Below are 16,012 nucleotides of genomic sequence, written 5' to 3' on the forward strand. Positions count from 1 at the left end.
AACTGGGGCTCCAAAAACTGTTCCAACATATCTAGGTATGTGGTTCCAGTAACGGTTTGTTCTGCGAAGAAGAACGGCTCGTACACTGTTGACCCCGTTATCCCTAACCACACGTTCACTTCTGCTGTGTCCCGTTGACACTCCTGCAGCACACTTGGTTGTTCGTCTGCCCAGATCCTGCAGCTGTGTCTGTTCACACGTCCACAGGTATGAAATGTAGCTTCATCACTGATCAAGACATTTTGCATCAAATTATCATTTTCCACAGCTTGTAGCCGGTCATGACACACAGCTTATCTGCGTAGTCCTCCGCTTCAAGCTTATGTACGACCTGGATTGGTACGCGCGTTTGTGCAGCTTGTAACGAAGAACTCTCCATACAGTGGTTTGAGGAATACCAAGCTCCCCACTAAGTTTCCTGGTAGATGCAGAAGGGCTACATGTGATCGCATCCTGCACACTTTGCACGGTGTGTGGCATTATGGCCGGCCTCCCTGGACGTTCTTCATCTGCAACACTACCAGTACGCTGGAATTTCTTGGCTAGGGTCTTGAAAGGCAAGTCTGGTGGGGCCTGTTTTCCGGAATCGACAGGCAAAGTCTGTCCGCACCTGTTCATGTGTCATTCCACAAGTACAAGCAGAAACAACAGCGATTTGTTCTTCTTTGGTTAGCATTTTGTCGTAGTACCTGCAAGAAACAAATATTCCGTTACTGTAGCACTGAAATGTATGGTGACTTTAGAATCACCCTGTATAGTTTTGCTGGCTTATGTTATTTGTGGCTGTTTGACTGTTTTGTAGTGTTTCAGTTTTGTGGCTATTGAGAGGCATTTTTTGTTGTATGTGTATGAAATAACGTCAGCATTTTCTGAGAAGTTTATTCCTGTAAACAGATTTGAAGTTGCAATTGTGGTTCAGAAGGTAGAACACATTTTGGTTGGAATTACAGGCTGGACTATTCTCCATAAAGTACGGTCACTTAATGTGTTCAACACAGTGTCCCTCTATCAATACACATCTGAAAGCATTGAATCCTGTTGTCATGCAGTCGCAGAAAGATATCTGTAGAAATGCTGGCATATGCTTCTTCAATGTGTTGCTCGAGATGGTGTCTGTTTCTTATTTTCTTTGCATATACAAGTTGCTTTAAAAGACACCACAGATAAGTCAAATCGTGTTAGATCAGGCGATCTGGGTGATCATTCCATAGACTCACATCAGCCAGTCCAGTGACCAGGAAATTGACCATCTAACCACCGACGAACAACTGCTGCCTTGTGTGGTGGAGTCCTATCCTGTTGAAAGTAAGAGGGGACGCTGCCGTGTTCACTCAGAACTAAGGAAAACACCATTTCTTGCAGCATTTCCAGGTAACATTGAGTGGTAACCATGTGTTATGCCAGGACTGGACTGCTTTTAGAGCTTCACAGTAATGATGACCACAGCTCAGTTTCCTTTCTTCCAACACCCAACAGCTGATTTCTAATCTTCTGTTGGGCAGAGTACAGTGTGATGTCTCTTGACTGTAGCTCAAGACTTAATTCTGATAATTCTTGAAGGGCATCACACATTATAGCCAAGACGAGAATGAAGTCAACTTTAGTAATGTACTTCAATAAACCTCCGTACATACCTGTGTCAGCTGATTCCCTGCTTTGATCATCTTTTGCAGCTGTGAAGTGAGCAACCAAAGCTTCAAAGTTTTTCCACATTGCTGTCACACTTCTGAAGCTCGATGCTACCCATCTGGCGCCCAAGATTCTGCCTATTTTCAGAATTTCAATTTCAAGTACCTCTGCATGTTGCTTTAACTCTCTCGAATGTTTTTTCGGTGACTGGTGGTACAGTGAATATAACTTGTCTAAGAAAGACCTGAAGTGATTCACATGAGATGGGAAGTCTTTTTTTTTATTACTTCATTAACTGATAACTCGAGCCTATGGTTAGCACAATGCTAAATCCTAAATCTGTGGGGAATGCTGTTTCATTAAGGTAACAACTCCTTTTCTTCTTCCCATCATCAATGCTGCTCCATCTGTTGCAATTGAAATAAGATTGTCATTCAGAAATTCTGTAGAAAATCCCATGGATTCCAAGCGGTTTAGCAATGTGTTATAAATACCCTCAGCAGGAACACTATTCACCTCCACTATATCAATGAAAATATGTGTGGTCTCTGCCGTGTCAGGCAGTTTGGTTCGAAAAATAAATTATCAAAGATGGTAACTGGCTAATTGTTGTGCACTCATCAATCATTAATGACATTTTTTATTTTGTTTCAATAATGGTTTTAATCACTGTCATTCTCATTTCCTGCGCAATGCGATTAATGATGTTAGTGCATGCACTTCTAGAACGTAAAATGCTGCCCATGTCAACTCCACTAACTTCTTGCAAGTAAATTTCGGTCTCAAAGTCATTGAATGCTTGGTTCCTTTTCGCTACTTTATAAGCAGTGCAAAATAAATTTGTTGTCACCTCCCGTTCATTTTGAAACGCACTAATGCAAGCATTTTCCATAGTCTTCTGTTTGGCACGAAGTGTTATTTGGGCAGCAGCTTCATGAGCGGAACTCTCTTTATATTTAAATATTTTTTTGCGCAAAGAAACCATTTCTTCTTTTCTGGAAGAAAAGACACAGACAATGACACAGATACTGTTGCCCAAGACTTTGCAATGTTCGTGCCTTGTTTATTTCTTTCTCCGCCTAAACTCCCTACTTCTTTGCAAATTCTGCAGTCAAGTTTTTTGTTTGAAACGATCAACCAGTCATTTTTCTCACAGAATGCGATTTCTTGTTCCAAAGTCCAACATTCTGGACGATCGTTAAATTTTCTATCATGCACACGTTCATTCACTGCATTTTCACACGTAGGTTCAGTGTTCAGGTTTACAGTTTCACTTTCGTCATGCACTGATGTTGGACTTCCTGGCTTTTCACTCGCACACGAATTATTGGCAGTTTTTGATTTTTTAGATGCAGGAGAACAAGTAAAATTGTTGTTAGTTTTCTGCTCATCTCTCACCTCCAACTTAACTTACAAGTTGCAACGAAAGAGAGGACACACTGTAAAACTTCGCACAACCGACAAGAACAGTACAGCAAACGCAAACGAATAAAGAACAACAAAACAAATACGGCAATGAATCGCGAAGGATCATGGTAGCGGGACCGTAGAGACATAAAGGGTGTTACAAAAAGGTACGGCCATACTTTCAGGAAACATTCCTCACACACAAATCAAGAAAAGATGTAATGTGGACATGTGTCCGTAAACGCTTAATTTCCATGTTAGAGCTCATTTCAATTTCGTCAGTATGTACTGTACTTCATCGATACACCGCCAGTTGGCACAATTGCAGGAAGGTAATGTTGACTTCGGTGCTTGTGTCGACACACGACTCATTGCTCTATAGTACTAGCATCAAGCACATCAGTACGTAGCATCAACAGGTTAGTGTTCATCACGAACGTGGTTTTGCAGTCAGTGCAATGTTTACAAATGCGGAGTTGGCAGATGCCCATTTGATGTACGAATTAGCACGGGGCAATAGCCGTGGCGCGGTACATTTGTATCGAGACAGATTTCCAGAACGAAGGTGTCCAGACAGGAAGACGTTCGAAGCAATTGATCGGCGACTCAGGGAGCACGGAACATTCCAGCCTATGACTCGCGACTGGGGAAGACCTAGAACGACGAGGACACCTGCAATGGACGAGGCAATTCTTCGTGCATTTAACGATAACCCTAATGTCAGCGTCAGAGACGTTGCTGCTGTACAAGGTAACGTTGACCACGTCACTGTATGGAGAGTGCTACGGGAGAACCAGTTGTTTCCGTACCGTGTACAGCGTGTGCAGGCACAATCAGCAGCTAATCAGCAGCTGATTGGCCTCCACGGGTACACTTCTGCGAATGGTTCATCCGACAATGTGTCAATTCTCGTTTCAGTGCAAATGTTCTCTTTACGGATGAGGCTTCATTCCAACGTGATCAAATTGTAAATTTTCACAATCAACATGTGTGAGCTGACGAGAAACCGCACGCAATTGCGCAATCACGTCATCAACACAGATTTTCTGTGAACGTTTGGGCAGGCATTGTTGGTGTTGTCTTGATTGGGCCCCATGTTCTTCCACCTACGCTCAATGGAGCACGTTATCATGACTTCATACGGGATACTCTACCTGTGCTGCTAGAACATGTGCCTTTACAAGTACGACACAACATGTGGTTCACGCACGATGGAGCTCCTGCACATTTCAGTCGAAGTGTTCGTACGCTTCTCAACAACAGATTGGTAGAGGCGGACCAATTCCATGGCCTCCACGCTCTCCTGACCTCAACCCTCCTGACTTTCATTTATGGGGGCATTTGAAAGCTCCTGTCTACGCAACCCCGGTACCAAATGTAGAGACTCTTGGTGCTCGTATTGTGGACGGCTGTGATACAATACGCCATTCTCCAGGGCTGCATCAGCACATCAGGGATTCCATGCGACGGAGGGTGGACGCATGTATCCTCGCTAACAGAGCACATTTTGAACATTTCCTGTAACAGAGTGTTTGAAGTCACGCTGGTACGTTCTGTTGCTGTGTGTTTCCATTCCGTGATTAATGTGATTTGAAGAGAAGTAATAAAATGAGCTCTAACATGGAAAGTAAGCGTTTCGGGACACATGTCCACATAACATATTTTCTATCTTTGTGTGTGAGGAATGTTTCCTGAAAGTTTGGTCGTACCTTTTTGTGACACCCTGTATATCGGTACTCGGCGTTTGAGTGTACGCAGGTCCGTTTAACACTACCATCGCCCACTATTAGCGGGCGAGGGCACTACATGCATGTTTAACTGGCTGCCAGTGATTCAGTTGCCGAGAATGGTTTCCGCAGCTGCGAAATGCTTGAAACAGTCAATGACATCGCTATTCCCACCAAAAACGGCACTGGTATCGTTCGTATTGCAATTACCAAGACGCAAAAATTAAATAAAAAATTTACTTCCGTGAAATAAATCTTAAGCAGTTCTCAACATCGTAAAAAAATTACTTTGTCGACGAAAAAGTTTAGGAGTATGCATCCCCCAGCGTTCCCCCAGAAAAACAGCGCTGGTAATACCTATTGATTTTAGTTGGGTTGTCTGGTTGAAAGTTTCCTGTAGTCCACGACCATGGCTGTCCGCCAACACTATTACTTATCATAGCGTGTAGGCTTTCACGGCCGGCGTTTTCAGTAATTAAAACTTCCGGGCTAAGAGGCCGTGGTCCAATAGTAGAAATACTTCTCCCAGACGTTTCGTTGCCAGCTGCAGGTAACATCAGCTGAGGTGAGTCTACGACTGGCTGCTAGGCCGTGGAGGTCCTGTTTACATAGAGCGTGTAGAGGGCGCCACCACTCGTCACGTGTTGTCAACAGTAAGACTATCTCTGGCTGGCGTCATTACTCTCGATCGAAGGTAATCGATTGTCACATCTTTGGTACAAAGTCGATCGCCATATCTTACCTAACTTCAAGCCTTCTTCTTTCCTGTTAAAATTATTGTGGTGTTTAACAGGAAAGAAGAAGGCTTGAAGTTAGGTAAGATATGGCGATCGACTTTGTCCAAAGATGTGACAATCGATTACCTTCGATCGATAGTAATGACGCCAGCCAGAGATAGTTTTACTGTTGACAACACGTGACGAGTGGTGGCGCCCTCTACACGCTCTATATAAACAGGACCTCCACAGCCTAGCAGCCAGTCGTAGACTCACCTCAGTTGATGTTGGCCGCAGCTGGCAACGAAACGTCAGGGACAAGTATTTCTACTATTGGACCACGGCCTCTTAGCCCTGAAGTATTAATTACTAACTATTACTTATGTTATTTATCATTTTTTCTTTATCTAGAGTCACCGTTTTGATGTTTATCGGTCCACTGCGAGTATATGCACACAAATTGTCACAATGTTTTGTTTTTGTTTCACAGTTTCCGGACCTGCTGATTTCTTTTTCTAGTAATAATTTATCGTTTTCTTGCTTTAGAGTCAAGACTACACTTTCAACACCTCAATATCAGCTTGCAACATCTTGATAATTTCGTTTTTTGTTTTCACTGCTTTCTCAAGTTCGTTTGTTTCGAAATGTAAACAGTAGAGACTTGTCCGTAAATAATCGTCACTGATTAATTTTAAGTTTATTTTGGTGCACCTTTCGTGTAACCAGTAATTGCACGTATCGGTAACGCATAAGATTCCTTTCGTCACCTTTTTATTACATTCTGTACGCAACGAACTGCTCAACTTTTCCGTTTTTGACGAGAGCATCACACTATCCTTTTCCATAGGCGCCCCAAGTCCCCCAGTCCACGTTCTTCAACAGTTTCATCCATTCTGGGTTGCAGAAAATTTTGCAACATTGAAACATAACGTGAGGAATTCACAGTCACTCTTTCCTCCTCAAAAAAAAGTAATGGCCTACAACGCCAAATTGTGACATGGCACACCATTCTCTCAGTTTAGGAGAATGTTACGGTCTTTCATGAATAATTATTTTCAGGCCAGTAGCAAAAGTTTTGCTTATTCAGGCACCCACGTAGATTAAGTCGTGCCTCGTCACGACTGGAGAAAGCTGCTTTCTGAGGGATCTAAGCAATCTTTATTTTGAAAGGATGGAACTTCAAATCGCATTGCACAATCCTTCTCAAACTGCAGTCTGAAATCCCAATTGCAACAGCATGTCGTCAAGCAGAATGTTGTGGCAATTGTCCAACTGCTGTTCTCACCCGCTGCACATTTCCTGGCATTCTGATGGATCTGCGTCGGCCGTTTGTATCTATTCTTAATGTGCTACCAGTTTCCTCCAGCTGCTGAACCCTGGACCGAATTGTGTTTGCCTTAGGAATGGCACTGTTGCCTGGAATGTCGAACTATCCCCGAATAGTAGCGATCACAGATCTGTTATTTTCATAATAAGCGCGAACGGCAAAACCACGATGTGCACCAGTCCAGACCATATTGACCACTGAAATGGGGTCAACGACTGAGCAAAGGCAGACTACATGCAACGGCCACCCCCAACACAGCCCCAGCAGTAATCGATAGAAACTGCTTAGTCAGTTCTGCCGCACCCTGTATTATTATCTGTTCTTGAACACTGAATCCCATTCTTGACATCCTGAAAGTTTGTCTCGATCTGTCCTCTACATTTGAAGTGATGGTTTCTGGACTGTGACAATAATGTGTCCAGCCTCACCTATGTCACAGTAGGGTGGACAACTCCAGTTTAGTGTGTCACTCCCATTGTGGGAAGATTTTTCTACGATTATTTTTTTCCGTTGTTCTTTTGTAACCAAAGAATTAAATTTGAGAGGCACTGAGTCCAGGGGCAATTTTAGACATCCATTTACATTTTAAAAATTAATCATATCTACATTAACAAATATGTGAGATATCTGAGGATATGGTCACCTTAGAATGCCTCTGTATTCGAAAACTTTTGTCAGTGTTCTGAACGGTTCGTCATATATATGATCGATCAGTGCCACTATGAGTAGTAATCTATTGTTACCGATCATTAAAAAATTTTCAATTAACTAATTATAATCTCTTATAATCTTTATTGTAAATTGTAAATCTTTGGCATTGTAGTCACAAAGCAGGTAACAGTATGCTGTGTTATGTATCAGTCACATATGACACGCTATCTCCATTCTGCCCACTTTCAGTTTTTCAGTAGGCAGTCGACAAAAACAGCTACTACTTTAATACTGAAACGTCCCCTTTGAACAATTATACAAGACTGTGCTTAAACTGACACACAATATTTTGTTAGCGCAACGCAATCTGACTTTCAAAATTCCCTACAAAAGAATGGCCCTGACTAACATTAAACTATACCTTTCACAAATCACTTACCTCACAAAAATCTTCGCTGCTCAAGCTACTGCAATACAGCGAGCGCCACTACTGCCAGCTAAATAAAAGATTCAAACTATGGAAGGCACTAACTTCTGATAGGGATAGTTAGCAAATGAAAGATATTAATAGAGAACAAACAATGTATTTACCTTGATATCATCATATATAAATATAGCAGTTCATGACAAATTTCAAAACTCCGCCATCTCTCTCTCCACATCCACCACTGCTGGCGGCTCACCTCCAACTGCGCAACGCTACGCGCTGTTCACAGCCAGCTGCCGCTGCCCAACACTACAATGGCGAGTATTACAACAATGCAAAGCAGACACAGACTGCCCACAGCACAGCCAGTGATTTTCATACAGAGGTGGCGTTACCAATAAAAAAAACCTAAACAGCCTACTTACATAGCCCCCATGCTCCCCACAAAAAATTTTACAAATTGTATTGGGCAGTGGCCAATACAGATTTGAAAAAAATTTTTCATAATTGCAATAACAAAGAAATCAACTGCACACACTTATTGATACAATGTTGGTCAAAAGCTAAAATTGTCTCAAAGTCCATAAAGACAGTCCTAATCGTACATAACAGGAGAATAGCAGTGTTTTTCTCAAAGTCTGAGCAGTAAAAGAAAATGCACACGGAAGTAGTGGATTTCCATGCAGTCTTGAAGAAGTAGTGTTGTCCTTCCAATGGAAAGACAGTGCTGACTCTCGACATGCAGACAGGTAATGGGCCACAACAGAGCAAACCCACAGCAGAGTCAGTCGAAATTTTGAAGAGTATTGGTAGGTAGGTCATCACAGAGGAGACCCACTGTAGTCCTGGTAGAGATTACGGTATTGGTGGGCCACCAGAGGTGCAGACCCACTGCAGTCCTTGTAGAAATAATGGCATGGTGGGTCATCATAGATGCAGACCCACTGTAGTCCTTGTAGAGATAATGGTACTGGTGGGTCATCAAAGATGCAGACCCACTGTAGTCCTTGGAGAGATAGCCAGCAGCCATCTGTTGTGACTGTGCAGGTGCACAATCACCGTTGAAGAGTCTTGCGGATAATATAGCAAGTCCATAAACCACCACTTGTGCACTCACAAAGTTTTTGAAATTGTCCTTAGAACCAGCAATGCTGTTATCCAGTCCCTTGCTGAATCATTAACACACGTGCAAACACTATCAGTCCCTACTTCTCACATATTGTCCATATACTATGACCAACAGAAACGTGTGCAGTGAAATGTAACTAACAAGTTAATAATATCATGAACTGGTGACAATTACAATTTTATAACATAAGAATACAATAACAAAGGTACAAAACACATCATTAAAAACATAATAATACAGATAACGTTTGTAGTACAGGCTTTACAAAAGAATCGAACTAACATATACATCAGTGGAATTATGACATGAGTACATACATAAAAGATCAGAATAACTTTCGAAACATCAACTTCACACATGAGCATTAAAACAAAACAGTATTAATAATGTCTAACATCTTTACAAAGTAAATAACATATTATTAACGCAAATTATGTTTGAGGATAACAGTATTCCTCATCATAGTTCATGTAGCTGAGTATGAGAAAAATTCTACAAGAAAAGTCTGATGAGGTAAACATATAAAGACAGGAAGAACATATATACACAAGGGTACCCAAACACATAGTGGGATAACACAAAAGGAAAGGACAGGGTTTGTTTCATTGCAGTATTTTGCAAACAAAACTTTCTTTGCTTCTTGGAGATCTCCCTTCATTCATCATTATTCCCAAAAGTCCTATCTAACCCTGCCTTCTGTATTTCGTTCACATCCTCTGTCAAAAATAGTTTTTCTCTCTGCTTTCTGTATTCTGTTCACATCCTCTGTCAATAATAGTTTTTCTCCACTGTACAGTATCCTTTTTATTTTGCCAGACCATTTTCTGATAGCTTCTCAATGCATTTCTTATAAATTTATAATAGTTAGTTCCTTATATAGTCTCCTCTTAAGCTAACTTAAATCTACTGAGCTCAGATACTAAACTAAGGGACGAGGCAATGCAGCAGCACATAACAAATTAACACAAACAGCAATGCAAAAAAAATGGAAAATTGCAAAGCAAGCTACAGTAAATATAAATTACCAAGCAATGCAACATTACAACTAATATGAGCCAATGTACAGTAGCAAGAAAAATAAGTCAGTAGTAAAATTAGCTTAACAGAGTAACACAATTTAAAATTCAGTAGCACTATGCCAGGCAAACAGCAGCAGCAAATATAAAAAATATAAAAAATATAAAACTTATATCCATACATGACAAAGCTCAAGCAGAAAAAATATTACAGTAAAAACAACAATGCAGATAAGGGAAATGTATATTCACATCTTAATATCTATGTAATTAAAGTGGTGCACCACAACAACTGATTGTAAAAAGAAATATTACCATGTACTTGAAAAGAAAATTATGTGTTACTGTTACTAGTTCCTTCTTATTGTTCTTTCCTTTCCAAGTGCTCCTTTTTTAAAGAATGTGGATCATAAAATAATTATTTAATAGAACTGTTGACAGAAAGTGTTCACATTAGCAAATGCATTTTATTTTATAAAAGCAACACAGCTGGAAACCAGATATCAAGTGAAATAAGCAACTACGAAAAGCAAAGCATAAAAATATCATTCAATAGTCATGTGGCATTTCGTAAGTCAGTAGCTCTCAACTCTCATAGAAAGACACTTGTCAGAATCAGGTGTGCAGATGTACGAATATTTCCCACCAATTCATAAGCATTGCACTAATTAGCACAAAGTTCGAGTAATCATATGTTTTCAGGTAATGAGCGTGTAATATTTGCGATGCTTTCTACAAAGGAATGTCAATAGCAAGGTTAATGGAAGTAATGAGGGTGTCGCATTTGCAATATTTTCTCTAAAGGAATGCCAATGGCGAGGATAAAGGCCTGCCTTTTTTCTTTTTTTTTCTACCTGTGCTTCCGGAAAGGCACACCCTAATGGCTTGTTCTCCAGGTGTTTGACACAGCTGCGTGCCCACGACGCATTACGTGCAGGTGGTCACTTAACTTTCTTACGGAAATATTTACGACACCAGTTTCCGCTACAGTGACAGTCTCACATAAAAATATTTCACAGGTCAAGAATTAGCGTTGCAAATCTGTAGAAAGAAAATCCTATGAATATAACGTTGTCCAAAAAATTTTCGCCGGCATTGTGATACATTCACGCATTTACACACATTTCATAACTCTTAAAGTACGATTCTTGGTTTCCAACATCCTTTTTCACAAGTCAAGAGTCCCTACCCACTATTCATTACTCCTTACCTTATTCGTCGACACTTCTTCAATATAGCATCATAACAGATAAGTATCATAATCAAATAACTCATATAGCATCAGCCTATTAATCATAAACATACCTCAGCAGCATAATACACATCGTCGTCATAAAAATAACATCATAACACCTCAGTCAAATCTCAAAATCGTCGTAGCTTCCTCCAATAATTAAAAAAATTCTCTGCTCATGTCAAAAGTGTCATCTGCCTCAAACGTACTTTAAAAATCATGAATCCATACCAAATACATCATTCAAAGCTCTCATAGTATCACAATGGTTCCGAAAAAATATGAGCATTTCACAAAGTACAGACAAAATACAATTTCATAAGTGTGAAGTTATCCAACTGTGTAATTGCGTAAACATCTGTCACTGATGTAATAAAAAAAAGTTTATCTCTCAGTTACATGATCAGATAGCTGTGTAATTTGTGTGTTAGAGAAATATGGTACCGATGTGTAAAGTTGTATAAGCAAATACCATATTAGCTAGGGTTCCTTGTGGTTGCCAGACACATGGTACACAAAGTAAGCGTGTACCCCCCTGAGGATTAATGTAATTATACCCTCAGGTGTTATAGATTATTGCAATGGAATGAAATGTATCACGGAAAACCTTCTTTGTAATTCAAAAATCTTTAAAAATAAATGGCTTAAGTACAAAATTAATCTCTCAAATGCGTGTCCTGTAGCGCTAAATGTGCGTCCTGCTGTAAGATAATCTCTGTGGAAGTGTCGTAGTTATCGTCCTCCGAAAGCTAAGTTCTGCAGAAGTCAATGTACTTACCTCATGATAAACAAAAGTGAAATGCTTTGCGTATAGATATCGTAGTTATTACGCTTATTGTTGTGATGAAGAAAGTACTGTACAGTAACGTATTGTTGTGCCACGAAAAAGGCTGTCTCATTGTAGCTATACCACAAAAGTTACTATTAAAACATGTTTTACTTTCCAGAAGAATTCAGAAAAACTGTGCAGATATAAAACAGATACACTGCAAAAGCAACAAGGTAAATTGTGTCACACATTAGTAGCGTCGTGATATAGTCGTGTAGCTGTCAAATAAACTAACCACTGTGTCACCTGGCATCTCTCAGAAAGCACCTTGAATCCATAATGTATTTGCAAGTACCCCAAAATGTTGCATTAAAATCTCATTAGCAGTGCAGGTATATGTTCTAAGTATGTGAGCCTTATAGTCGTTACGTAATCGTGCAACTAACAAGCAAGAATGTACACACACAATAACACTGTGACATCTGTTCACTATAACAATGCATTCGTAATTTCTGTTTAAAAATGTTCCCTAGGTTCTAGACTGGATATTTAACTTCAAACATTGTTGCATGTTAACAGTTTCTAAAGCATACTAGTAACGTGAAGTGAAACGTTTTATGGCAAAGACAAAGTTAAAAAACAGATTATCTTTCAATAATCGGTTTTACATGTGAAATGTGGTACAATCTTTTACTCTTCAAAGTACTCAGAATTTCAGCTTGAACGCAATTATCATGCAGTATACGTCGGTAAAGAATACTGGAATTTTTCACAGGGTTAGCGTCAATGTTATTTTTCTCTGAGCCAGCCGGCGCACGTGGGTGCCTGCGGCGCGAGTCATTGTCTGTCTCTTTGTTGCCGCGCGTTGTTATTGGGATTAGGAGACCTAACTTCTACAAATTCACCGTGACGAGAGGGCCCTGCTCTGTTTGAATCCCGCCAGTTCTGATGCAATTCAGGTCTGTCGTTACGATCATATCGTCTGTCGTCATGTCTGTAGATTCCATAGTTTCTTTCTTGTCGGTCACATGGTGGAGAATTTCTCCTTGAATCGTAACTGCGCGCTGATCCGTTGCGTCTAAAGTTATTCTGTCTCCCTTGATAGTATTTATTTTGGTTCCCATATTGTCTGTTTCTCTTATTGTCTCTGTGATAGTCATTACCACGGAGAGGTGATCTTTCCCTGTAGTTATTACTACTCTGCCAACGGTTGTCATACGGTTGGTGTCTGTTTTGGTCACGATTTGTGTTGTGATAATAGCCTTGTCGCGTCCAGTTATCATTTCTGTCGTCACGGAATTGTGACGGATGTGACCTGTAGTGATTGTTTTCCTGTTTTCGCATCCCGCGACGGTATGTGTCAATTTCCAGTTCTTGTAACAGTCCCTGAAATGCTTCAATGTCGTCTTTGCAACGTCCTGCTAAAATAATATGTCGTAAATGTTCAGGCAATTTGAGTAAGCAAATGCGGATGAGTTCTGAGGGGCTGTATGGATTTGAAAGATATTGATTCTTATGCAACATGTCTTCAAAATATTTGACAAGACTGGAAAATTCAGATTGTTCAAAGTGTTTCATCATCATGATGCTATGTTTTACACGGTCTTGTGTAGCTTGAGACCAATATGCTGAGAGGAAGGCATGGTAAAACTCTCCTTCACTGTGGCAATCGTGAATTACCGATCGCATTCTTACAGCTGGTTCATTCTCTAAGTAGCCACACATAAATTCTAATCTGTGTTCCAACGACCAGTTGGGAGGAAAACAATGAGAGAATTGATGGAGCCATGCTTGTGGATGAATGTCGTTGCCAGAATTCTTAAATGTTTTGAATTTACGTGTAGTAATGAACAGCTTATAGTCAAAATCATCATGTCGGCGAGTCGCATATCGGTCATTGTTAGGTCGTGTCGGCCGTTCCATCTCAAAATTCGGTGCACATTGCCAATTTCTTTCATAACTTCCGAAATGCCCTGTGTTATTATTTTGCGGCTGTTCCGTATTTCTATGTCCCTCTTCCCGTATTGGGGCGCGAGTGTCCTCTGAAATACGTAATTCTTGTACTACTTGTGCCAACTGATCTTGTACTTCCTGGATTTCTCTTTTGTACTGTGTATTGATTTAATTTTGATTTTGTTTGAATTTTCTTATTTGTTCATACTCTTCTGTGTCAGTGAAGGCTACGGGTCTTGTGTCATTCAGATCATCATCTACCTTTGTAGATAAGTTAGTGACCTGATCCGAAAGTTCGGCTACTTTCTCCGATAGTGTACTTATTTCCTCCATGTGTCTTTCTGAACCAATTTTCAGGGTATCTACTGTGTCCTTTAAGTTTTCCTGAGTTCTTGCAAGTTGCGTAACCGAATCGGTAGATGCAACTGAGTCAATTTTAGCCCACAAGGTCTCATGATTTTCATGAACAATGGTTTGCAGTTCTTTTATGGCTGCTTCGTGATTCTGTAATGCATTTTCATGCCGCGAAAAAAATAGGTTGACAATGCTCACAAATTTGTGTTTTTCCGTCATTACAGACTTTTTGACATTTCGATTCAATGTTATGTAACTAAGTAGTTAAATCTTCGCGTGTTTGTTCAAGTGTGGTGTCTAACTTTTGAAGATTTTGTTCCATTGCGTCTAACTGTTGCTGTGTTTGTCTCTGGTGTTGTTCCATTGTGTCTAACTTTTTAAGATTTTGTTCCACTGTGTCTAACTTTTTGAGATTTTGTTCCACTGTGTCTAACTGTTGCTGTGTTTGCCTCTGGTGTTGTTCCATTGTGTCTAACTTTTCAAGCTTTTGTCCCATTTGTTGCATTAATTGTAATAACAATGCACTGGTGTCTGAAACATGTTCCTCAGTGCTTTTCGGCAGTGAAGTTGCACCGGCAACATTCACATTTTGACAAGCGGAAAATGTGTCTTGACTCATTTGAGAAAACGGTGAGAACCCAAAACCTGAGTCTGCAGTATTTGCAATATTGTGTTCTGCCATTCCCGATTCCTGAGGCGAGCTGTTGCCGACCAATCGATCGATAACGCTTCCCTGTTCACTACCTGTTTCACTGTCTACACCATTGTTTGCCGCCCGCTCCATTTCCCTATGCGCAATTACCAAGTTACTACTTTGAACATTAGTTAATTCATTACTCTGCGGCGCTAACACACTGCTTTCGTCTTCACTGTCATTTCTCAGTTTACTTTGGAGCCTAGTATTACGTTTTTCACACGCCATTATTGTCACAGTATTTCACACGACAACACAGAAAAACACAATTTGAAGAGCAAAAATAAGAGAACACATTAACATAGCACTGAAAATAATATTTAGTTAATTGCAAGCGCAGCTGCGAAAAACTTGCTGCAAATCTACATGCATGCCACAACTGTTTTACTGTACAACAATGAAAAACTACAACTACAAAGGAAATTCTCTCTATGATTACGCGCTATCAATAAACAAAATCTACACCAATTACACAAACTACAAGAAAAAAAAATCAGAAGATTCCAGTGAGGTATCCTCGGCTAAGGATCGACATATGAAACGTCCCCTTTGAACAATTATACATGACTGTGCTTAAACTGACACACAATATTTTGTTAGCGCAACGCAATCTGACTTTCAAAATTCCCTACAAAAGAATGGCCCTGACTAACATTAAACTATACCTTTCACAAATCACTTACCTCACAAAAATCTTCGCTGCTCAAGCTACTGCAATACAGCGAGCGCCACTACTGCCAGCTAAATAAAAGATTCAAACTATGGAAGGCACTAACTACTGATAGGGATAGTTAGCAAATGAAAGATATTAATAGAGAACAAACAATGTATTTACCTTGATATCATCATATATAAATATAGCAGTTCATGACAAATTTCAAAACTCCGCCATCTCTCTCTCCACATCCACCACTGCTGGCGGCTCACCTCCAACTGCGCAACGCTACGCGCTGTTCACAGCCAGCTGCCGCTGCCCAAC

This window comes from Schistocerca piceifrons, chromosome 11, assembly GCF_021461385.2.
Source record: "Schistocerca piceifrons isolate TAMUIC-IGC-003096 chromosome 11, iqSchPice1.1, whole genome shotgun sequence".
NCBI classification, from domain to species: Eukaryota; Metazoa; Arthropoda; class Insecta; order Orthoptera; family Acrididae; genus Schistocerca; species Schistocerca piceifrons.